The sequence below is a fragment of the Pseudorasbora parva genome, chromosome 9 (assembly GCF_024679245.1).
Source record: "Pseudorasbora parva isolate DD20220531a chromosome 9, ASM2467924v1, whole genome shotgun sequence".
Taxonomy (NCBI): Eukaryota; Metazoa; Chordata; class Actinopteri; order Cypriniformes; family Gobionidae; genus Pseudorasbora; species Pseudorasbora parva.
Genome location: NC_090180.1, coordinates 60,844 through 86,959, shown reverse-complemented (window position 1 = coordinate 86,959; position 26,116 = coordinate 60,844). Strand labels below are relative to the sequence as shown.

Below are 26,116 nucleotides of genomic sequence, written 5' to 3'. Positions count from 1 at the left end.
TGTTATAATGCCACACAGTAAAAGGGAAAATGAAAGTTGACAATAGGCAAGATTATTTCTAAAGGAAAGGTCAGTAATTTGTACAAATGTAAAAGGGTCATTATAGGTCACATGAATGTAACTGTAATGCCACCAAGATGCAGAAATTGAAATTAATACATATGCAGTGTTTACGCTGTATGTGTTTAGCAGAGTAGGGGTTGGTATATATATATATATATATATATATATATATATATATATATATATATATATATATATATATATATATATATATATATATATATATGTATGTATGTATGTATATTTATGTATATATATATATATATATATATATATATATATATATATATATATATATATATATATATACACACACACAATTTAAACAATTCATTAATTCATTGTCTCTCTGTATTGCTTTGAGCATGATTGGTTATTCTGACTGTCATCCGGTATACTGGCCAATGACAAATGCGCGCGCCTTTTACAGGTCAAATTTGAATTATACGTTTGTTGTAGAGTGAGTGTGTGCGCTGCTAACGTTAACGTTACTGCTCGGGCATCTGTAATGCAGTAGCTAACTTCGGTTCTGTTCGGTTTTACATGGATTTCTACTTGGTTATTTTTAAAAAAAATGTTTTATATTTTGGGCGAATTTAAGTTGCGGGATGTTAATGGAGGACAAAAGAAGAAAGAAAAAAGAAAAAAATTCATATGGGCAACTTTTACCAACGTAACGGACATATTGGAACTGCAGAAGGTAAGTTAACTAACGTTAGTTTTATTTTTATTTTTTAAAATCTTCTGTTACATCAAGATATAAATGTTTAAGTGATAATCAAATCGCGATTACCCCAATAACGACATTAGTAAGTTGCATACTGTAATCATTAACTACCAGCTATCGTTATTGTCGTTGTTTGCATGTGTTAATATTATAAGCTAGGTTTGAGATTAAAAAAAAACAATAACTTATAGGAGCTTTGGATTGAGTGAACTGACTTTTGAAAATACCTCTGTTAGTAAGTAAGTTAAATAGCTAATATTGTTGTGTGTTTGTTTCCCTCATGAACCAGAAATTTTGGGAAGAAAATCCAGCCTCACGATCTTCAGGGGTGGTAAGTATTGTAATACTAACACGAAGACAGTGAATTGATAACGTTAACGTTACTGATATGCACAGTAGTAACGTTAGTCATTTTATTGGAAGTTTGTCGTTATGTTAATATTTAATTTCATTTGTTGAAGATATGAAGGTCATTCGTGTGGGAGACAACACATGAAAACAGAAGTAACGTTTCACTTGTAACGTTAATTCAGGTTTAGACAACATATGTGTGAGTAAATGATAAGAGAATTCTCATTTTTGGGTGAGCTATGTTTTTAGGGTCTTGTTTCCAATCTTGGAGTCATTAGAGCATACTTTATATCTTTTGGAGATCATAGTCATGTTTCCCTTATGTGCCATATAAACGTGGGGAACATAGGAATGACCCCCAATGAACCCAGAGTTGCCGAATTATAAGTGTTAAAGGGATAGTTCACCCAAAAATGAAAATTACCCCATCATTTACTCACCCTCAAATCATCCTAGGTGTATATGACATTCTTTTTCTTTTGTAATATAATTGTATTCGTCTGGAAGAAGAATCATATACTTCCTAGGATGATTTGAGGGTGAGTAAATTATGGGCTAATTTTCATTTCTGGGTGAACTATCCCTTTAAACCCCTCCATTCAAATATAAAAATGCACATAGTGCCTCTGGCACAACCTGAATATGAATCCCTATTCTCTATGACTATTACATCATGCTGGCCGCTAAGATTTGTTACACTAGGGGTGTCACTCCCACAAAATATTCAAGGATGTTGTTCAGTTATTTAGTATTATTATGAATTCTGGTTAAAATCATTAACTTTGAATTTTGTTGAACTTCGAAATAAGCACATTGCATGGCATCATTACTCCAGTCTTCAGTGTCACATAATTAAAATATGCTGATTTGCCATTGAGATTTGGGGAGTTTGGAGGCCAAGTCAACACCTCAAACCCGTTGCTGTGCTCCTCAAACCATTCCTGAACCACTTCGCTTTGTGGCAGGGCACATTATCCTGCTGAAAGAGACCACAGCCACCAAGGAAAGGGTTTCCATGAAAGGGTGTAAAATAGTCTGCAACAATGCTTAGGTAGGTGGGACGTGTTAAAGTAACATCCACATGGATGGCAGGCCCCAAGGTTTCCCAGTAGAACATTGCCCAAAGCATCACACTGCCTCCGCCGGCTCGCCTTCTTCTGGTGCCATGTGTTTCCCAGGTAAGCGACACACCTGGCCATCCACGTGATGTAAAAGAACACGTGATTCCTCAGACCAGGCCACCTTCTTCCATTGCTCCGTGGTCCAGTTCTGATGCTCGCGTGCCACTGTTGGTGCTTTCGGCGGGGTCAGGGGTCAGCATGGGCACCCTGACTGGTCAGCGGCTATGCCGCCCCATACGCAACAAACTGCGATGCTCTGTGTATTCTGACACCTTTCTATCAGAACCAGCATTAACTTCTGGAGCAGTTTGAGCTCCAGTAGCTCGTCTGTTTGATCGGACCACACGGGCCAGCCTTCGCTCCCCACGTGCATCAATGAGCCTGTGCCATGAGCCTGTGGCCGGTTCTCCTCTGTTCCTTCCTTGGAGCACTTTTGATAGATCCTGACCACTGCAGACCGGGAACAGCCCACAAGAGCTGCAGTTTTGGAGATGCTCTGACCCAGTCGTCTAGCCGTCACAATCTGGCCCTTGTCAAACTCGCTCAAATCCTTACGCTTGCCCATTTTTCCGGCTTCTAACACATCAACTTTGAGGACAAAATGGTTACTTGCTGCTCACTTCAATTTTCACTATATATATATATAGTATCCACAGTGTGTACGGCTTTCTTATATATATATATATATGTATGTATGTATGTATGTATGTATATATATATATTTTTTTTTTTAGCAACATAAAAATATGATGAAGCTTGTGCTTGTCTTTGAGAGATTAAAATTATGTTTGACTGCCTGTTTCTTTCCAAGTATTTTTGACATTTCCTTTTCCAACTGTGATAACTGCTAATGATAAAACTTTAAAAGTAGATAAAGCTCATTTTAACTTTTTTTTATTTTATTTTCCTTTTCTTTAGATCAAGCATCGGAACAATGTTTACAGGGCAGAACAGGTACCAACAGAGAAACAAGTACATCACTAGTAAGTATCAATGCAGTATATAAAACCATAGACCATAAAGGTATAATGCACTCCAAAATGCTCTATTTTCCCTTCATCATGCCATCCCAGCTTTCCACAGATTGTTGGAAAAGTGATTCATCTTTGTGAGTCCATATAGGCCTACAGTGTGTGCATAATTACACAAGGTGATATTCTGATCTTATTTTTTTCCAAGCACATTTTACCCATTTCACACAAGTGTGCCACACAAGTCCTAAAAACTGACTTGTTGTCCATCTTTTTTACAGTCTATGATTCCACACCATATTAATCTTGATAACTACTATTAATTTATTAAATCATTTATAAGGGATGTATAATTAAAGAAGGCTGAAAGTGAAAAAGGTAAAATGGGCTAAAAAAGAGATTTAACTCAGACTGAAGAGTCAAAAAATATTAAAATGGAATGATGCAATACTAATGCAATAATCAAAATTAAGGTGTGACCATTGGACAGCAAAATGCTTATTGATTCAGCAGGGTCATACAAAAACAGGCCGATTTTCCAGAACTGCAACCTACCTGGAGTCTCCTGAAGTGCAAGGTGTCCTGACATCTCAGACACTTCAGTTAGGTAAAGAATCCTAAAAAACACCATTTAATAAGAATCAAACATGAAGACATACATAATAGACAGATTGAGAGTGACTCTTGTGATTCTTATTAAGTGGGGGTCATATTTCAGGGTTCTTAAAAGTCTCTGATATCCTGACACCTTGCACTTCTGGAGACTATGTAGGTTGCAGTTCTGGTGGTGTCTGGTCCTGTGGTTCTGGAGACTAAAGGGTTCCTGATGGTTCACAACTAATTCACCTTAATTCATATTTGTTTTAGAAGTTAATTTATTTCTTCACCTGTTTTTTTTGCTGAATCGATGTTTTGCTGTCCAATGGGCATGCCTTAATTGTGCAATTTCTAGTATTGCATCTTTCTCATGGGTATTTAAAAAAAGGACGTTCCAGTCTAAGTTAAATCCTTTTTTTTGCCCAGTTTATCTATAAATGAAAACCTGTGTAATAATGATGCACACCTGAATACAAGACATTTTTCACTCCGAGCCTTTCTTAAAAAAAATATATCACTTATAATTTTGGATTTGAATTGGTAAAATGTGCTTAGAAAAATAAATCTGAATATAAACTTGCATTATACTAAAGCATGCTTCAGAAACTACATAATAATAATAAGTTATCTTATCATGTGAGCTTCACAATTCTCTTGGATTATTGTCATGATGTGTATACTGACGTGTTTGTTAAAAAAATGTTATACAAATGACAATAATTTATTGAAAAATCCCTGTTTGCACAATTCTACGAAAACAACTAAATAACTCTGTATTAATACATTCTAGACAAGTGATTTGGCAATTCCATTGGTAAAGAATGCATATGTGCGCAGACCTACCTTGTCTGCGCACATATGCATTCAAACACGCATACCTATAAACTAAACATGTAATGCGCATGTGTGTCCATCACCATTAAGTTTACACAGAGATAACGGTATTGTTTTCAAAAACATTGTGTTTTCAGGCCACCAGAACTCCATTGTTGTGTAAATGAATGTCCAAAACGCGTTGTGTAAACGTCCCCTTATAAAGCATATATATTTTTTAAAAACCTTGTCTTTTTTTAATTGAATTTGCCTAATTAAACTCATCTGAACCACCTAATCAAGGTTTTCAGAACTACCAGAACATTCCAGGCAGATGTTTAGAGCTACACTCTGCAGGAAATTCTACACACAAACTGAAGGGATAGTTGACACCAAAATTAAAAGTCTATCAATCACTTACTCACCCTCATGTTGTTCCAAACATGTATGACTTTCTTTATTTTGATCAATTTGTTTTCAGTGTTTTTTTTTTTTTTTCTCCATACATGGAAATGGTAAATGGTAAATGGACTGCATTTATATAGCGCCTTTATCCAAAGCGCTTTACATTTTTGCCTCACATTCACCCATTCATACACCGACGGCGATGTCAGCCATGCAAGGCGCCATCCAGCTCATCGGGAGCATGCTGGGGTTAGGTGTCTTGCTCATGGACACTTCGACACTTGGTCAGGTGGAACCGGGGATCGAACCACCAACCTTTCGGTTTGTAGACAATCTACATGAACCACTGAGCCACTGCCGCCCCAAAGGAAAGCAGTTTGGTTGCCAACATTCCTCAAAATATATCAAGAAATAATTATACAGGTTTGAAACGACATGAGGATGAGTTAACGATGACAGAATTTCCATTTTTGGGTGGTAAACCATCTCAAGTATTTTCATGTCTTTTTAGTTAGTTAAAAAATATGCCGTCATTAATCCTATATTTAATTCCCTTAAAAATATTGAGGGAAAGACCCTCAGCTACCAGACCCTACCAGATGAAACAGAAGACAAAAAGAAAACTTTAATTACATTAAATTGAGCTTGTTTAAAGTAAAAAATAATTTAAAAAAAAAAAAAAAAACATTTATTTAAAATCTTTTTTTTTTTTTAAGACTTTTCAGAGAATCATAGTGTTCTTTTTTTCTTCCCAGATGCACCAAGGACCCTGCTGATTACTGGTATTTTGAAGGATTGTTCTTTATCTGCTTTATCTTCTGGTAACAAATCATGGATCTTTTTTTTTTTGTTACTTCTTAAAACGCTTGTTAGAATTCTGAATAAAAGACTGTTATATTTGTAATCAGATATTTTGAGTTAGAGACGGTTTGTGGATTGTACCCCCCTCATTTGTGTTGAAATCCGATGGCTCAGTGAGGCTTGCATAGCCAGCAATGACATTTCGTTTCTCAAGATCCATTAATGTACTAAAAACATATTTAAATTAGTTCATGTGTGTACAGTGGTTCAATATTAATATTATAAAATGACAAGAATATTTTTTGTGTGCCAAAAAAAACTGACCGATTTCAAAACTGCTTCCTGAAGCTTAAGAAGCTTGACACGCTGATCGCGTGTAAAACCGCCAAACTGCTGAGATCATGTGACTTTGGCTCTCCGAACTGCTGATTTGACACACTGATCTATAATGCTCCAAAGCTTCTTGTTTTGAAATCGGGCATCACTATATAAGTCGTTATTTCGTTTTTTTTGGAGCACCAAAAATATTCTCATCATTTTATAATATTAATATTGAACCACTGTACTCACATGAACCGATTTAAATATGTTTAATGGATCTTGAGAGAGGAAATGTCATTGCTGGTTATTGAGGCCTCACTGAGCCATCGGATTCAACACAAATATCTTAATTTGTGTTCCAAAGATGAACGAAGGTCTTATGGGTGTGGAACGGCATGAGGGTGAGGAATAAGTTACATTATTTTCACTAACCCTTTAACATTTAATAAATAAATGCTGTATAATTTTAATAAACGTTGTACATTTTGTAAAGTGTTACACAGTCTTGTATAGCCATAATCCTAAAGTTTGAGAATTTGATAAAACTATTGTTAATTACTGAAGTAGTTTAAATGTTGTATTTTATTTATATCAATATCAATAATTTAATGATGGAATCATTCCATTTTATTTAGATTGTTTTACATAATTTAAACACTATTAAATTGTGTAAACAAATGCTGCAAATCAGAGTTTGAGTTGATTTAAATTCTTTTTATACTGTTTTCAGACTTATTTTATCTGCCAAAATAAAATTCTTAATTTTAAATCTTTATCACGTCTTTGCATTTTATTGAAAGAGTTTGACTGTAATAATCTGGAAAATGCTTGTAAAATAACAGTAATTTTCTGTAGAACTACCATTACCGTCATTTTATTGAAAGAGTTTGACTGTAATAATCTGGAAAATGCTTGTAAAATAACAGTAATTTTCTGTAGAACTACCATTACCGTCATTTTATTGAAAGAGTTTGACTGTAATAATCTGGTAAATGCCTGTAAAATTACAGTAATTCTGTGTAGAACTATCAGCGCCGTCATTTTATTGAAAGAGTTTGACTGTAATAATCTGGTAAATGCCTGTAAAATAACAGTAATTCTCTGTAGAACTATCAGCGCCGTCATTTTATTGAAAGAGTTTGACTGTAATAATCTGGTAAATGCCTGTAAAATTACAGTAATTCTCTGTAGAACTATCAGCGCCGTCATTTTATTGAAAGAGTTTGACTGTAATAATCTGGTAAATGCCTGTAAAATTACAGTAATTCTCTGTAGAACTATCAGTGCCGTCATTTTATTGAAAGAGTTTGACTGTAATAATCTGGTAAATGCCCGTGAAATAACAGTTTTAAACTGTAAAAAAACAATCATAAAAAAATGGTAATTGACTGGCAGCAGCGGCTGCCAAACAAATACCGTAAAAAAAAGGTAAAACACCTTAATTTAAACAAGGAAAAAATCTGTAAAATAACATTGTTTTTCAATAAATCTTTTAATGAAAATTTCTGTAAAATTAATTGTTTTTGCATTTTATTTGAATTAAGATATTTTACTTTAATTTTACGGTTTTTGTTTGGCAGCCGTAGCTGCCAGTCATTTACCATTTTTTTACGAGATTTTTTTTTACAGTGCATAGCAGATATAAAAAAATGAATGACTAGTAATTTCCTGCAACTTAATTCAGAAAAAAAACTAAATTTTTAATTATTGGACAAAAAAGTAGTAAGTACTAAGTAGTAACCTAGAATACAGTCTAACACTTGATGGCTGCTCTGTCTATCTCCACTAATGTTAGTGTCTCTGTTTATCCAAAGATTTACTGCAGTCAGCCGGATCCAGGCCGTATCCAGAGCAGATGATGGACCAGCACCTAGACATCACCAAAACATCCCTGGAGTGTCTGCAGAGGCCATGTTAATTAGACTCCCCCTGAAATTGCCTCATCGACACGGCATCCTTAATAAACTCATCTCTGGCATGATGACTCCGATCTTTCAAATATTCCTATCTAAAATTTATACATGAAGGCTTTTGTGAGTGTTGGGTATGTTTGAGTCACAGTGGGCCTCAGAGCACAGCAGAGCCAGACACATGCACATCCTGGATCATCAGAGGAAAGGATTTTGAAGATATGTAAATATCCAAATATAATTAATTACTAAATTAACTATATCAACTATATCACTGATCTGCTCACATTGTCGCTATAAATTGAAATTAGCTGATAACATCCCTGTTTTCTCCAGAACGACTGTACAGCCGAATCAAATTATGTTACAATATTGTCCTGTTTAACTTTGTGAAGATGTGTCATTGGCAAAGCGCTATATAAATAAAGTTGACTTGACTTGCGTATACATGTGTTGATATGTGCATTAAATCTGTGTTTAAACTCTTGGTCCAACTCTTCATATATTTGGGGACTTTGTTTACTTTTTGCTGGTACCAAAAGAGTGTCGGGGAGAACTGGGGTTTGATATGTACAGTTAATTATTACAGCTCCACTTCCATGAGCAGTTTGAACTCTTGTATTCTGCTCAACATTGTCTTGTGATTCTATAACTTTAAAACCAAATCAAGAACAACAAAGATATATCATTAACAGAATAACTTGGAAGAGAATTAAAAAAAAAACTCACAAAAATACTTATCCCATACATATATGAAAACAATGATAGTTTTTTTTAACCCAATGTGTCATATTTTCCGATTTTAATTGTCTATTTAAATAAATCAAGTTAATTCAATCTAGTTCTTACTCTCACCCACAATCTAGTCTGTGATGCAATGACTGTAAATACTGTAATGAGCAAGAGCACTTGATCCACACTTGTGTGCTTTGGCATTGTCTCTTCCCTCTCATTTAGAAATACCTTGAATTGCTCATTGCCTAATTTTTTTAACCAAAAATAATTATAATTCTTTACCAAAAATGTATCAATATATAAAATAACAATAATTGAATGAAAAATACAAATGATTGGTAATTAATTAGTGGTTTGAGACTATTTGTACACAAAAGGAACTTCATGGAACATAATATCTGAATTTATTGTTCATTTTATCTTTGATGTTTGTAATAGGCCTCAACACAGGTGTTAATTGTTTTTTTTTTTTTTTTTTTTTTTTTTTTTTTTTTTTTTTTTACGCTCAGGGTTGCATAGATAGTGGTTATTATTGTGGTTTTTACTAGATAGGATCAAAGTGAAAAGAGCTATAGGTTTTTGTACGACATGTTAAGTATTTTGTATCACTGGGCTCCAACTCTCAGAGCACAATAATAGAGAGCTGAATCTGACAGAGCTGCACTGTTAATAATGAGTTCAGTGGAGGATCGTGTTGTAGCCGACTTAAACCGTTGATCTGAGGTGTGTTCACCACTCGCCAACCGTGCATTTTTGTATAATAAAAATTGTGGTTCTTTGTTGGGAGACTGTCTGTACCAGTAAATATAAATATAATCACTACTTGCACTATATGAGCAGCTCAGCTTGACAGTTTCTGTCTCTTTAATGTTTTTGTCTGTCCCTTTATCTGGCTCAATGTTGTCTCCAGTCACCAAACCTGTCAACAATAACACATAGATTTTTGGTTTGTTAAAGCAATGTTGACAAAATACTATTGCAAACCAATTTCACAACACTTTTTTCTATAAAAACAAAAAAAATCAGGAAACTGTAATTATTTATGCACAGAGTTTCAATGATTCAGAGTTTCAATGTACCTGTTCCCACAATGAGAATAAGTATGAGGCATGAGTCCATGTTGAATGAGATCAGCTCAGCTCTCTATTGAGCCTCTTAGTGTTCTGAGCTGGAAGTCACTGTAGATGACGCACACACACACACACACACACACACACACACACACACACACACACACACACACACACACACACACACACACACACACACGTCGTGTTTCCATGTTTTATGGGGACATTCCATAGGCGTAATGGATTTCATACCGTACAAACTGTACATTCTATCCCCTTACACTGCCCCTGCCCCTAAACCTGCCCATCACAGGAACCATTCTGCTTTTTTACTTTCTCAAAAAAACTCCTTCTGTGTGATTTATAAGATGTTTTCCTCATGGGGACCTAAAAATGTCCCCACAAGGACAAGGATTTCGGATATTGCCATCTTTGTGGGGACATTTTGTCCCCATAACGTAGGGATTACCAGGCCACACACACACACACACACACACACACACACACACACACACACACACACACACACACACACACACACACACACAAACATACACAAACACACACACACTGCTGTTTACTTTCATTCATATGCTGTATTGTATATAATTGAATTGATGATAATTCTTTCCCCCACCATGATTCTTCAAAATACTAGAATAAATCTTATAGTGCTGAATCTGTTTTATATATTACTGATGTTTGTATGGCTGATCAACTGTGTCCTCTGATCTGCACTCTGTAAAGATTTAAAAACATTTTATATGCTGCTGTACCTATTTGTAATGTTTAGTGTTATTTTACTTATAGACACTAGGGGGCAGAAACGTGGCTAAGGGTTTGGGGAGAGACAACAGGAGAGTTAGTTAACAGTGTTGGAATGCATGTGTAAATTGTGAGGATTGTGCTGGAGAAATAAAATGTGTTTATTCATATACAAGCCTTGACTGTGATAAAGACAATAACTTATATTATATTGGCGACGAGAAAAATATGGCAAACCAGACATTACCTGCTTTCCCCCAATTCATTGTGCATGAGGACCACAGCTCTGTGGGTGTAAGATGGAAAAAATGGCTACAACGGTTTGAGAATTTTCTACTAGCCATGGATATCAACGATGACACGAGGAAACGGGCAATGCTTCTACTCTACGCTGGAGACGAAGTTCAGGATATATTTGACATATATATTCTGTCTGAAACAGGCCAGGTTAAAGACTACGCTGTTGCTGTGAACAAGCTCAGCGAATATTTTCCTCCAAAGGTAAACATTACATATGAGACGTACATTTCAGGAGAGGCTACTCAGAAAGCTGGAGAATCCCTTGATGCGTATCATACAAGGCTAAGACAATTAGCAGCAACGTGCCAATTCACTGATATTGATAAAGAGATCAAGACCCTGATCATTCAAACATGCACATCAAGTAAACTTCGGCGTCAAGCACTTCAGAATCCTGATATAACTTTAACTGATTTGTTAGCAATGGGACGAGCCATGGAGGTGGCAGAGGTGCAAGCTGCAGGCATAGAACAAAAACAAAACTCTGCTGCAAATTCCCAAGATGTAATAGCCGTATCCACTGCAAGAAATCTTGTCAGGAAAACGTCCCCGGTTACGACTGTAACCTTAGTTCCCTGAGAACAGGGAACGAGACGCTGCGTCAGCTGACGCTATGGGGAACGCCTTCAGCGTCACCGGTGTCTGAGCTACTATCAAATCACAGCAATCCTATTGCTGTGAAAATGCCCTGCAATATTCAAACCGAGGGCCTCGGGCGATAATTACTTTCCTTCTTTGGAAAGAAATGCCCCCCATCCCGCAAAAGCCTAGGCCAACAGATGCAGCGGCCCGGAGAGGGCCAGCCTACATAAGAGTATTATACGCGGCTCGGGGGAGCGAAAAACCTCAATAATACTCCGTCCAAGCCCTGCGAGGCTAGACATAAATCTGTAGTTCGTGCGTGAGCCTAAACTCACCCTCCCGTCTATGAAATTCCACGAGGGGCAACATTGACCGCTTTACCCTGGGGTGGCTAAGAGCTTCCTGTTTGACTAGGAGAGCACACTCGCCTAAAACAACAGCACATTCCTACAAGAATGAGCGGTTGCCTCAATACTGCTTCATCACACAGAGAGAAGGCAAAAAACTGTTCACACAGCTGTACATACAATGGCGGCTATCCTCTCCTAGCAAAGCTAGCTCTAAACATACCACATAACGGCATCTAAAAAATCGTTCTAGCCACCGGACAGGGGAACTACAGGGCCCTATGGTGTCCTCCGTCGATACCGTGATCCCCAAACCCTCTCCGGGGAGCATGAAGTCTCACCCAACATAAATAATAAATGTTTCCCTCACAAGGGGGACTTACCAGCTCGCCTCCTGCGCGACGATATCCACGCATAAGTTTTACTCACAGTATGCATGCTTAGGAGCGCAACCGCCTGAGGGTGCGCTTCTCACAGCCCAGCCAGGCGGGGTCTAGAGTATCATCGTCATGGCCCCCCTCAGGGCCGGATGTAAGAAGCGCCTGGGGAGAAAATGAAGAAGAGCAGTAAATGAGATGTTTTAATTCTTAACTCACCCACCTAAGGGAGGGATATTTCATTCACGCCAACAGCGTTGTGATACTATTCCTCTTCTGTGGGAGTCCGCCTCTTTGCGCCCCGCCCTTAACCGCGGGGACCATGAGAGGCGATGTTGGCACTCAGGCCCCATCACTGGTCCGTATACCGTGACGCCTCCCGCCTGCCTGGGACCCGGATCTCCGTGGTGTGCGGGTCCTCGGACACCACCACCCGCGCTTCTGCGACACTGGCCCTCAGGCCCTGCTATCGCTGATATGGCGCACAGCTGCGCAGCGGGTCAGGGTATTTTCCCTGATTGAGATCCCTCAGCAGGTCTTCCCAGTATACTTGCAACACCGACACTGCGTAAAAGTAGCACCAGGCTGACCCGCTGCCGTGTATGCCCCGCCATCTAAACTTCTTGACACATAGTTGAAAGAAGCTCAGATGGCAGGGTTGGAGTTCTTAGTGTCCCCGCCTTCCCGGATCTTTCTAGATTATTCTTAACAGCAATCCGGGGCGAGAACACATACCCATATCCACCAAAAACAGTCCCTGAAGACGAAGATACTGGTGTCATGTTTGCAAGGCGCCCTTATATACTTCCTGGTCGCACCTTGATGACATCATAGGCTGTCGCCGGTCAATAGGATTGCTATGATTTGATAGTGGCTCAGACACCGGTCACACTGAAGGCGTTCCCCATAGCGTCAGCTGACGCAGCTCGAGTTCCCTTTAGAAAGGGAACAAGGGCATTTTGCTAAGTGTTGCCGTTCAAAGCCACAGGGAGGCGCCAAACCCAAGCGACAACTTCATTTGGTTCAAGCTGAGCCAGCTGTTACATCTGAAGAGGCATACCTTTACACGATTTCAGATGTTAAACAAAAAACTCCTCACACAGACATTAAGGGGGGGGGATGCTGTTTCATGCATACTGAGCTTTTTACACTGTTAAAGACTTGGATTCCTCGTATTATTTCAGCCTCCGTATCTGATTCTGGATCATATATGTATTAGTTGAATCTGATAGCCATGGTTTATTTAGGGTAACGTTTTTATCTCCATGCTTGAGGATGTCAGCTTCCAGCTCTCAGCTCTCGTGCAGTAACTGCGCTCGTCATTCTTTAGCTCCGCCCACTCGATACGCCTCCAGGCGCTCGGTTTTTTCCGGAAAGACTCGGTACAGCCTATATTTCTTTTATAAATATGATAAAACTAACCCACCCAGCAAAAACTCGTTGAAAAGATGCCGAAAAGACGACATTGCCAGACGTTTAAACAACGTTAAAATTTGGTTGAAAAGTGAAAGGTGAAAAGACGGGCAAGTCCTAGATGGAATCCCAGGGTTAATCAATCTGAGCAATGATATCCTGATGTTTGGCAAAACACTGCTGGAACATGATGAAGCTTTGAGAAACACATTCCACAGACTAAAGGAAAATATCTTGACGTTGAACAAGGCAAAGTGTGTGCATAGGCAGCCATCACTGGATTTTTTCGGATACACATTCTCTAATGGAGGCTTTTCAGCCGACCCAACAAAACTCAACGCACTGCAAGAAGCTGCCCCACCCAAAAATGTCAATGAATTGCGAAGTTTACTTGGCATGGCAAACTACAGTGCGCACTTCATCAAAGACTCTGCCTCCATTACCCAGCCACTCCGTGAACTCACTAAAAAGTACACAATCTGGACATGGTCGCAAGGTCGCAAACTCATCAAGATGCACGCATTCCAGCAGCTAAAGCAAAGTCTCAGCAGTGACACTGTCATGAGTTACTTCGACCCTAAAAAACAGACAGAGCTAGTCGTGGATGCAAGTCCAGTTGGCTTGGGGGCAGTGTTAGCCCAAAGAGACTCTCCTCATGAACCAGCTCAGGTGGTGAGCTATGCAAGCCGTGCACTTTCTGCCACTGAACAAAAATATTCCCAAACTGAACGTGAGGTTTTGGTCATTGTCTGGGGATGTGAACATTTTCATATGTATCTCTATGGAGCACAGTTTACTCTGGTAACTGATCACAAACCCCTTGAATGGATTTTCAACAATCCAAAGCCACCTGCTAGGATAGAAAGGTGGGGTCTCCGGATGCAATCATATAATTTCATTGTTCAGTACAAATCAGGAAAGGATAATCCTGCAGACTACATGTCTCGCCATCCCCTACAATATACTTCTACCGCACACTCAAATGCGTCTGAAAAGTGTGCTGAAGAGTAAAGGAACAGAGTAAAACAATGTAAAATATACATATTACTCTTTAGTGACTTAAAAAAAAATATTGAAATTCACTTAGGGATAAATGTATGAGATTTTAATGTTAATGGCCTAAAAATGACCTAAATATAAAACTGAATGTCTGATCATGTTTTGATTCAAATTTGAGGATGATACGCTCAAAATGTATCTTCTGTAAGCTTTTATGTCAAAAAAAATCTAGGCGAAAACTATTCTTTACAATTACGAATGTTCTGAAATAAAAAGCCCTTTTGGAAGGATCAAAAAGGCTTTTTATTTCAGAACATTTGTAATTGTAAAGAAAAGTTTTTCATTCAATAAACTGCAATAAACTGATAATTATAATGCAGTTACTGAAAAACTAAAGCAACTATTTACAGAATTGACACAGTTGTAAAAAAATCATTTACTTGATAAAAACAGTCTGTCATAGAGTCTGCGAGCTGTGATTAGGTGTGTGCGTAAACTTTCAGGCGTGCACCCGTGTGTTATGGAAACTTGGCACGAGTAATATTCACTTATAATTAGGGATGCACCGAATCCAGGGTTCAGGTTCGGATTCGGCCGAATATTGGGCTTTTTGACTGGGTTCGGTTTCTGCCGAACCTTAGAATTTTTTTACACTGAACCGAACCCTAGGCTTGCACTACGCAATACTGTTTGATGATGCCGCGGTTGATTATGGCAACATGTTTACTAAGTGGACCGTTCGAATGCAGTAGGCTATGAGAAAGTGAAAATGGAACTCGTGAACAGAAAATGTGTTGTTTGGCAGTACTTTCAGTCACAAGAAGGCAATTCAAGTCGAGCTATATGTTCAATTTGCAATGCCGATTTGTCTCGTGGTTGCAAGAACCCTAAACAATAGCCGCTGGATGTCCGGTTCGTGAACGAATCGTTCTTTTTAACCGGATCTTTTTAGTGATACGGTCGAACCAGTTCACCAAAACGAACTGAATCGTTCTAAACGGTTCTCGTCTCAAATCAGCGCTGATCCCACAAGTTACTATAGTTACTCACTTTCTGACATGAGTGACAGTCCCTCAGACTAGAAATAAACTAATATCTTGAAGTATATGTTGTAACTCCAACAATTCACTGAACTGAGACATGTTTTGCTGTGAGAACCGGTGAGCTGAGATACTGCATGCGTGATAGCATCGTCTTGAACCGAACTGTTTCTCTCGGAGTGGGACAGCCGCTGTTTCTCTCAGAAAACTGATGCTGATAATATATGAGCACGGGTGAACCAAGGATTTGTGTAAGTTTATGTTATGTGAGTGTAAGTTTATTTAATCTGTGTAAAACATCAGTGTTTGCACGACAGTGGCTGTATTGAGTGCTTTTGCAAAACATTAATTAAAAAATGTATCCAAGATGATGATGATGATGACAATAATAATAATATTTATTACTATACTAAGTTTGGATTAGAAATACTTTATATGAATGTGTTTGAATGTATTTTCATCTGCCGCGATGATAGAAATGACGTCATCACGTAAAAGAACCGGTGATCCGTTTTTTTTTAACCGGTTCATTGAAACAAACTGTCCCAAAGGACCATTTCACAGAAAAGAACCAAACTTCCCATCCGAGAGAATAAGAGTTGTGCATGAAGGAATCTACAGACAGCAATACGGCACAGTCATCCTGGCATAATGTTGCCTTTTTTAATTTAAATTAAATCATAATAGAACGCCCTCTCATGGCTGTAGACATAGCTAAATGTTTATTCATGTCAGTCAGTTTGAATTAAATTTGATATACAAGTTACACCTGACTATAAGTCGCAGGACCAGCCAAACTATGAAAAAAGTGTGACTTACAGACCGTAAAATACGGTAGTTATATTTAAAGGGTTAGTTCACCCAAAAATGAAATTTATGTCATTAATGACTCACCCTAATGTCGTTTCACACCTGTAAGACCTCCGTTCATCTTCACACACAGTTTAAGATACACTGTAAAAAAAAATCTCGTAAAAAAATGGTAAATGACTGGCAGCTACGGCTGCCAAACAAAAACCGTAAAATTAAAGTAAAATATCTTAATTCAAATAAAATGCAAAAACAATAATTTTACAGAAATTTTCATTAAAAGATTTATTGAAAAACAATGTTATTTTACAGATTTTTTCCTTGTTTAAATTAAGGTTTTTTACCTTTTTTTTACGGTTTTTGTTTGGCAGCCGCTGCTGCCAGTCAATTACCATTTTTTTATGATTGTTTTTTTACAGTTTAAAACTGTTATTTCATGGGCATTTACCAGATTATTACAATCAAACTCTTTCAATAAAATGACGGCTCTGATAGTTCTACAGAGAATTACTGTTATTTCACGGGCATTTACCAGATTATTACAGTCAAACTCTTTCAATAAAATGATGGCGCTAATAGTTCTACACAGAATTACTGTAATTTTACAGGCATTTACCAGATTATTACAGTCAAACTCTTTCAATAAAATGATGGCGCTAATAGTTCTACACAGAATTACTGTAATTTTACAGGCATTTACCAGATTATTACAGTCAAACTCTTTCAATAAAATGACGGCGCTGATAGTTCTACAGAGAATTACTGTAATTTTACAGGCATTTACCAGATTATTACAGTCAAACTCTTTCAATAAAATGATGGCGCTGATAGTTCTACAGAGAATTACTGTAATTTTACAGGCATTTACCAGATTATTACAGTCAAACTCTTTCAATAAAATGACGGCGCTGATAGTTCTACACAGAATTACGGTAATTTTACAGGCATTTACCAGATTATTACAGTCAAACTCTTTCAATAAAATGACGGTTCTGATAGTTCTACAGAGAATTACTGTTATTTTACAAGCATTTTCCAGATTATTACAGTCAAACTCTTTCAATAAAATGCAAAGACGTGATAAAGATTTAAAATTAAGAATTTTATTTTGGCAGATAAAATAAGTCTGAAAACAGTATAAAAAGAATTCAAATCAACTCAAACTCTGATTTGCAGCATTTGTTTACACAATTTAATAGTGTTTAAATTATGTAAAACAATCTAAATAAAATGGAATGATTCCATCATTAAATTATTGATATTGATATAAATAAAATACAACATTTAAACTACTTCAGTAATTAACAATAGTTTTATCAAATTCTCAAACTTTAGGATTATGGCTATACAAGACTGTGTAACACTTTACAAAATGTACAACGTTTATTAAAATTATACAGCATTTATTTATTAAATGTTAAAGGGTTAGTGAAAATAATGTAACTTATTCCTCACCCTCATGCCGTTCCACACCCATAAGACCTTCGTTCATCTTTGGAACACAAATTAAGATATTTGTGTTGAATCCGATGGCTCAGTGAGGCCTCAATAACCAGCAATGACATTTCCTCTCTCAAGATCCATTAAACATATTTAAATCGGTTCATGTGAGTACAGTGGTTCGATATTAATATTATAAAATGACGAGAATATTTTTGGTGCTCCAAAAAAAACGAAATAACGACTTATATAGTGATGCCCGATTTCAAAACAAGAAGCTTTGGAGCATTATAGATCAGTGTGTCAAATCAGCAGTTCGGAGAGCCAAAGTCACATGATTTCAGTAGTTTGGCGGTTTTACACGCGATCAGCGTGTCAAGCTTCTGAAGCTTCAGGAAGCAGTTTTGAAATCGGTAAGTTTTTTTGGCACACAAAAAATATTCTTGTCATTTTATAATATTATTATTGAACCACTGTACACACATGAACTAATTTAAATATGCTTTTAGTACATTAATGGATCTTGAGAAACGAAATGTCATTGCTGGCTATGCAAGCCTCACTGAGCCATCGGATTTCAACACAAATGAGGGGGGTACAATCCACAAACCGTCTCTCTAACTCGAGATTTCTGATTACAAATATAACAGTCTTTTATTCAGAATTCTAACAAGCGTTTTAAGAAGTAACAAAAAAAAAAGATCCATGATTTGTTACCAGAAGATAAAGCAGATAAAGAACAATCCTTCAAAATACCAGTAATCAGCAGGGTCCTTGGTGCATCTGGGAAGAAAAAAAGAACACTATGATTCTCTGAAAAGTCTTTAAAAAAAAAAAAAAAAGATTTTTAATAAATGTTTTTTTTTTTTTTTTTAATTATTTTTTACTTTAAACAAGCTCAATTTAATGTAATTAAAGTTTTCTTTTTGTCTTCTGTTTCATCTGGTAGGGTCTGGTAGCTGAGGGTCTTTCCCTCAATATTTTTAAGGGAATTAAATATAGGATTAATGATGGCATATTTTTTAACTAACTAAAAAGACATTATGAAAATACTTGAGATGGTTTACCACCCAAAAATGGAAATTCTGTCATCGTTAACTCATCCTCATGTCGTTTCAAACCTGTATAATTATTTCTTGATATATTTTGAGGAATGTTGGCAACCAAACTGCTTTCCTTTGTATGGAGAAAAAAAAAAAAAAACACTGAAAACAAATTGATCAAAATAAAGAAAGTCATACATGTTTGGAACAACATGAGGGTGAGTAAGTGATTGATAGACTTTTAATTTTGGTGTCAACTATCCCTTCAGTTTGTGTGTAGAATTTCCTGCAGAGTGTAGCTCTAAACATCTGCCTGGAATGTTCTGGTAGTCCTGAAAACCTTGATTAGGTGGTTCAGATGAGTTTAATTAGGCAAATTCAATTAAAAAATGACAAGATTTTTAAAAAATATATATGCTTTATAAGGGGACGTTTACACAACGCGTTTTGGACATTCATTTACACAACAATGGAGTTCTGGTGGCCTGAAAACACAATGTTTTTGAAAACAATACCGTTATCTCTGTGTAAACTTAATGGTGATGGACACACATGCGCATTACATGTTTAGTTTATAGGTATGCGTGTTTGAATGCATATGTGCGCAGACAAGGTAGGTCTGCGCACATATGCATTCTTTACCAATGGAATTGCCAAATCACTTGTCTAGAATGTATTAATACAGAGTTATTTAGTTGTTTTCGTAGAATTGTGCAAACAGGGATTTTTCAATAAATTATTGTCATTTGTATAACATTTTTTTAACAAACACGTCAGTATACACATCATGACAATAATCCAAGAGAATTGTGAAGCTCACATGATAAGATAACTTATTATTATTATGTAGTTTCTGAAGCATGCTTTAGTATAATGCAAGTTTATATTCAGATTTATTTTTCTAAGCACATTTTACCAATTCAAATCCAAAATTATAAGTGATATATTTTTTTTAAGAAAGGCTCGGAGTGAAAAATGTCTTGTATTCAGGTGTGCATCATTATTACACAGGTTTTCATTTATAGATAAACTGGGCAAAAAAAAGGATTTAACTTAGACTGGAACTTCCTTTTTTTAAATACCCATGAGAAAGATGCAATACTAGAAATTGCACAATTAAGGCATGCCCATTGGACAGCAAAACATCGATTCAGCAGGGTCATAAAAAAACAGGTGAAGAAATAAATTAACTTCTAAAACAAATATGAATTAAGGTGAATTAGTTGTGAACCATCAGGAACCCTTTAGTCTCCAGAACCACAGGACCAGACACCACCAGAACTGCAACCTACATTGATATCCTGACACCTTGCACTTCTGGAGACTGAGACTTTTAAGAACCCTGAAATATGACCCCCACTTAATAAGAATCACAAGAGTCACTCTCAATCTGTCTATTATGTATGTCTTCATGTTTGATTCTTATTAAATGGTGTTTTTTAGGATTTTTTACCTAACTGAAGTGTCTGAGATGTCAGGACACCTTGCACTTCAGGAGACTCCAGGTAGGTTGCAGTTCTGGAAAATCGGCCTGTTTTTGTATGACCCTGCTGAATCAATAAGCATTTTGCTGTCCAATGGTCACACCTTAAATTTAATTATTGCATTAGTATTGCGTCATTCCATTTTAATAATTTTTGACTCTTCAGTCTGAGTTAAATCTCTTTTTTAGCCCATTTTACCTTTTAGCCTTTTTTCACTTTCAGCCTTCTTTAATTATACATCCCTTATAAATGATTTAATAAATTAATAGTAGTTATCAAGATTAATATGGTGTGGAATCATAGACTGTAAAAAAGATGGACAACAAGTCAGTTTTTAGGACTTGTGTGGCACACTTGTGTGAAATGGGTAAAATGTGCTTGGAAAAAAATAAGATCAGAATATCACCTTGTGTAATTATGCACACACTGTAGGCCTATATGGACTCAAAAGATGAATCACTTTTCCAACAATCTGTGGAAAGCTGGGATGGCATGATGGAGGGAAAATAGAGCATTTTGGAGTGCATTATACCTTTATGGTACATGGTTTTATATACTGCATTGATACTTACTAGTGATGTACTTGTTTCTCTGTTGGTACCTGTTCTGCCCTGCAAACATTGTTCCGATGCTTGATCTAAAGAAAAGGAAAATAAAATAAAAAAGTTAAAATGAGCTTTATCTACTTTTAAAGTTTTATCATTAGCAGTTATCACAGTTGGAAAAGGAAATGTCAAAAATACTTGGAAAGAAACAGGCAGTCAAACATAATTTTAATCTCTCAAAGACAAGCACAAGCTTCATCATATTTTTATGTTGCTAAAAAAAAAAAAAAAATTATACATACATACATACATATATATATATAAGAAAGCCGTACACACCGTGTATACTATATATATATATATAGTGAAAATTGAAGTGAGCAGCAAGTAACCATTTTGTCCTCAAAGTTGATGTGTTAGAAGCCGGAAAAATGGGCAAGCGTGAGGATTTGAGCGAGTTTGACAAGGGCCAGATTGTGACGGCTAGACGACTGGGTCAGAGCATCTCCAAAACTGCAGCTCTTGTGGGCTGTTCCCGGTCTGCAGTGGTCAGGATCTATCAAAAGTGCTCCAAGGAAGGAACAGTGGAGAACCGGCCACAGGGTCATGGCACAGGCTCATTGATGCACATGGGGAGCGAAGGCTGGCCCGTGTGGTCCGATCAAACAGACGAGCTACTGGAGCTCAAACTGCTCCAGAAGTTAATGCTGGTTCTGATAGAAAGGTGTCAGAATACACAGAGCATCGCAGTTTGTTGCGCATGGGCGGCATAGCCGCTGACCAGTCAGGGTGCCCATGCTGACCCCTGACCCCGCCGAAAGCACCAACAGTGGCACGTGAGCATCAGAACTGGACCACGGAGCAATGGAAGAAGGTGGCCTGGTCTGAGGAATCACGTGTTCTTTTACATCACGTGGATGGCCAGGTGTGTCGCTTACCTGGGAAACACATGGCACCAGAAGAAGGCGAGCCGGCGGAGGCAGTGTGATGCTTTGGGCAATGTTCTACTGGGAAACCTTGGGGCCTGCCATCCATGTGGATGTTACTTTAACACGTCCCACCTACCTAAGCATTGTTGCAGACTATTTTACACCCTTTCATGGAAACCCTTTCCTTGGTGGCTGTGGTCTCTTTCAGCAGGATAATGTGCCCTGCCACAAAGCAAAGTGGTTCAGGAATGGTTTGAGGAGCACAGCAACGGGTTTGAGGTGTTGACTTGGCCTCCAAACTCCCCAAATCTCAATGGCAAATCAGCATATTTTAATTATGTGACACTGAAGACTGGAGTAATGATGCCATGCAATGTGCTTATTTCGAAGTTCAGAAAATTCAAAGTTAATGATTTTAACCAGAATTCATAATAATACTAAATTACTGAACAACATCCTTGAATATTTTGTGGGAGTGACACCCCTAGTGTAACAAATCTTAGCGGCCAGCATGATGTAATAGTCATAGAGAATAGGGATTTATATTCAGGTTGTGCCAGAGGCACTATGCGCATTTTTATATTTGAATGGAGGGGTTTAAAGGGATAGTTCACCCAGAAATGAAAATTAGCCCATAATTTACTCACCCTCAAATCATCCTAGGAAGTATATGATTCTTCTTCCAGACGAATACAATTTTATTACAAACGTCCAGGCTAATTCAAGCATTATACTAGCAGTAATAGTTGCTCTGTTTTTGAAGTCCATAAAAAAAAAAAAAAAAAAAAAAAAAAAGCATCTGCCCGTAAAATAACGTGCTCTGGGGGGTTAATAAAGGCCCTCAGAAGCGAATCGATGCGTTTGTGTAAGAAAAATATCCATATTTAAAACTTCATAAAGTAAAGTTTTAGCGGACTGACTTCTGTGTTCAATTTATGGAAAAAGTGTTGAAAGCGCCTCAGCCAAACGAAAGACTAACGCGACAAGGTAGGCTCGTCATGACGTCACGTACGCATCTTGAGTTTCACGTTTAACTTTCAACACTTTTCCATGGAAGGTGGTTGGCTGGAACTTTACTTGATTAAGTTTTAAATATGGATATTTTTCTTACACAAATGCATCGATTCACTTCAGAAGGCCTTAATTAACACCCCAGAGCCACATGGAGCACGTTATTTGGTTTTTATGGACTTCAAAAACAGAACAACTATTACTGCAATTATAATGCTTGAGTAAATGATGGGCTAATTTTCATTTTTGGGTGAACTATCCCTTTAACACTTATAATTTGGCAACTCTGGGTTCATTGGGGGTCATTCCTATGTTCCCCACGTTTATATGGCACATAAGGGAAACATGACTATGATCCCCAAAAGATATAAAGTATGCTCTAATGACTCCAAGATTGGAAACAAGACCCTAAAAACATAGCTCACCCAAAAATGAGAATTCTCTTATCATTTACTCACACATATGTTGTCTAAACCTGAATTAACGTTACATGTGAAACGTTACTTCTGTTTTCATGTATTGTCTCCCACACGAATGACCTTCATATCTTCAACAAATGAAATTAAATATTAACATAACGACAAACTTCCAATAAAATGACTAACGTTACTACTGTGCATATCAGTATCAATTCACTGTCTTCGTGTTAGTATTACAATACTTACCACCCCTGAAGATCGTGAGGCTGGATTTTCTTCCCAAAATTTCTGGTTCATGAGGGAAACAAACACACAACAATATTAGCTATTTAACTTACTTACTAACAGAGGTATTTTCAAAAGTCAGTTCACTCAATCCAAAGCTCCTATAAGTTATTGTTTTTTTTTAATCTCAAACCTAGTTTATAATATTAACACATGCAAACAACGACAATAACGATAGCTGGTAGTTAATGATTACAGTATGTAACTTACTATGTCGTTATTGGGGTAATCGCGATTTGATTATCACTTAAACATTTATATCTTGATGTAACAGAAGATTTAAAAAAATAAAAATAAAACTAACGTTAGTTAACTTACCTTCTGCAGTTCCATGTCCGTTACGTTGGTAAAAGTTGCCCATATGAATTTTTTTCTTGTTTGTCCTCCATTAACATCCCGCAACTTAAATTCGCCCAAAATATAAAACATTTTTTAAAAAAATAACCAATGTAGAAATCCATGTAAAACCGAACAGAACCGAAGTTAGCTACTGCATTACAGATGCCCGAGCAGCAGTAACGTTAACGTTAGCAGCGCACACACTCACTCTACAACAAACGTATAATTCAAATTTGACCTGTAAAAGGCGCGCGCATTTGTCATTGGCCAGTATACCGGATGACAGTCAGAATAACCAATCATGCTCAAAGCAATACAGAGAGACAATGAATTAATGAATTGTTTAAATTGTGTATATATATATATATATATATATATATATATATATATATATATATATATATATATATATATATATACATACATACATACATACATACATACACATACATACATACATACATACATACATACATACATATATATATATATATATATATATATATATATATATATATATATATATATATATATATATATATATATATATATATATACCCCTACTCTGCTAAACACATACAGCGTAAACACTGCATATGTATTAATTTCAATTTCTGCATCTTGGTGGCATTACAGTTACATTCATGTGACCTATAATGACCCTTTTACATTTGTACAAATTACTGACCTTTCCTTTAGAAATAATCTTGCCTATTGTCAACTTTCATTTTCCCTTTTACTGTGTGGCATTATAACATAACTTGTTGATTTAGGGTGGATGCTCTGTCCAAAGCAACACTTGTTTGCTAATATTGCCATAATTCCATACAAGTTACACCATACACAGATGAGGCTTTCTGACCACCTTCCTAATATTGTGTTGGTCCCCCTTTTGCTGCTAAAACAGCCGTGACCCCTAAGATGTTAGCAGCAGATCCTTTAAGTCCTGTAAGTTGCGAGGCAGGGCCACCATGGATCAGACTTGTTTGTTCAGCACATCCCACAGATGCTCGATTGGATTGAGATCTGGGGAATTTTGAGGCCAAGACAACACCTCTGCTTTGTGTCAGGAGCATTATCTGCTGGAAGAGCCACAGCCACAGCCACCAGGAAATACCGTTTTCCATCAAAGGGTGTACACGGTCTACAACAATGCTTAGGTAGGTGGGACGTGTTAAAGGAACATCCAAATGGATGGCAGGACCCAAGGTTCCCCAGCAGAACATTGCCCAAAGCATCACACTGCCTCCGCCGGCTCGCCTTCTTCCCATAGTGCATCCTGGGGCCATGTGTTCCTCAGGTAAGCCACGCACACGCACCCGGCCATCCACGTGATGTAAAAGCACACATGATTCATCAGGATTCGTGCTTTGTGGTCCAATGCTCATGTGCAAATCATGGCGAAAAAAAGGCCATCATTTACCCACCAAACCTGTACAAGTTTCTTTTTCTGTTTGTTATGAAGAATGTTGGTAACCAGACAGCTGACTGTCATCGACTACTGTTATGGAGGTCAGTTTGAAGTCAGTCAGCTGTCTGGTTACCAACATTCTTCATAACAGCTTCTGTGTTCAAACAGAAAAAGAAACTTGTACAGGTTTGATGGGTAAATAATGACAATTATTTTTTTTTTTTGGTGAACCATCCCTTTTAACTCCCGAATTTAATAGAAGAATGCTTTATTTTCAAATGTGTTTTTTTCCAAGGTTTTGACAAAAATAAACGTGTTTAACTATCATTTGTTTTTTCCTGATACTTATTTTACTTTTGTCAGAATTCTTGGCTTTCTTCATCTAGGCCAGAGTTGAATTTGTATATAATTTAAGAAAACAGAAAAAATACCATAATATAGTGATTTTCTCATAAATATTTGATTTACTGTTATTTGTCATTAATGATTTAATACTAAAACTTGCAGTCAAAATATTAATTTACAGATATTGTTTGTAATTTTACATTAATGTTTATCAAATTTATGAAAACAGAGATCTACTCTATAAATAATAGTCATTTTCCTGTATAAAAAATAAGAATTACTGTTATTTGTCATTAATGATATAGTCCTTAAAATAATAGTCAAGTTGTTAATTTACAGATATTGTT

At 36.9% G+C, this 26,116-nt stretch overlaps 2 long non-coding RNA genes across 3 annotated transcripts; one reads left to right on the top strand and one right to left on the bottom strand.

The window, feature by feature from the left end:
* The first annotated feature begins 466 nt into the window (after nucleotides 1-466).
* On the top strand, nucleotides 467-6,848 carry LOC137089406 (uncharacterized). Of its 2 annotated transcripts, XR_010907671.1 has the most exons (5): nucleotides 467-763; nucleotides 1,080-1,121; nucleotides 3,181-3,245; nucleotides 5,804-5,869; nucleotides 6,535-6,848. It is a non-coding gene; the product is annotated as an uncharacterized lncRNA (long non-coding RNA). The 2 variants fall into 2 exon arrangements; XR_010907670.1 differs by lacking the exon at nucleotides 6,535-6,848 and having other exon boundaries at nucleotides 5,804-6,068.
* Nucleotides 6,849-18,488: 11,640 nt separating this feature from the next.
* LOC137089405 (uncharacterized) lies at nucleotides 18,489-23,756 on the bottom strand. The gene is made up of 3 exons (XR_010907669.1): nucleotides 23,636-23,756; nucleotides 21,058-21,122; nucleotides 18,489-18,741 (listed from the first exon to the last, which is right to left on the bottom strand). It is a non-coding gene; the product is annotated as an uncharacterized lncRNA (long non-coding RNA).
* Between the last annotated feature and the right edge of the window lie 2,360 nt (nucleotides 23,757-26,116).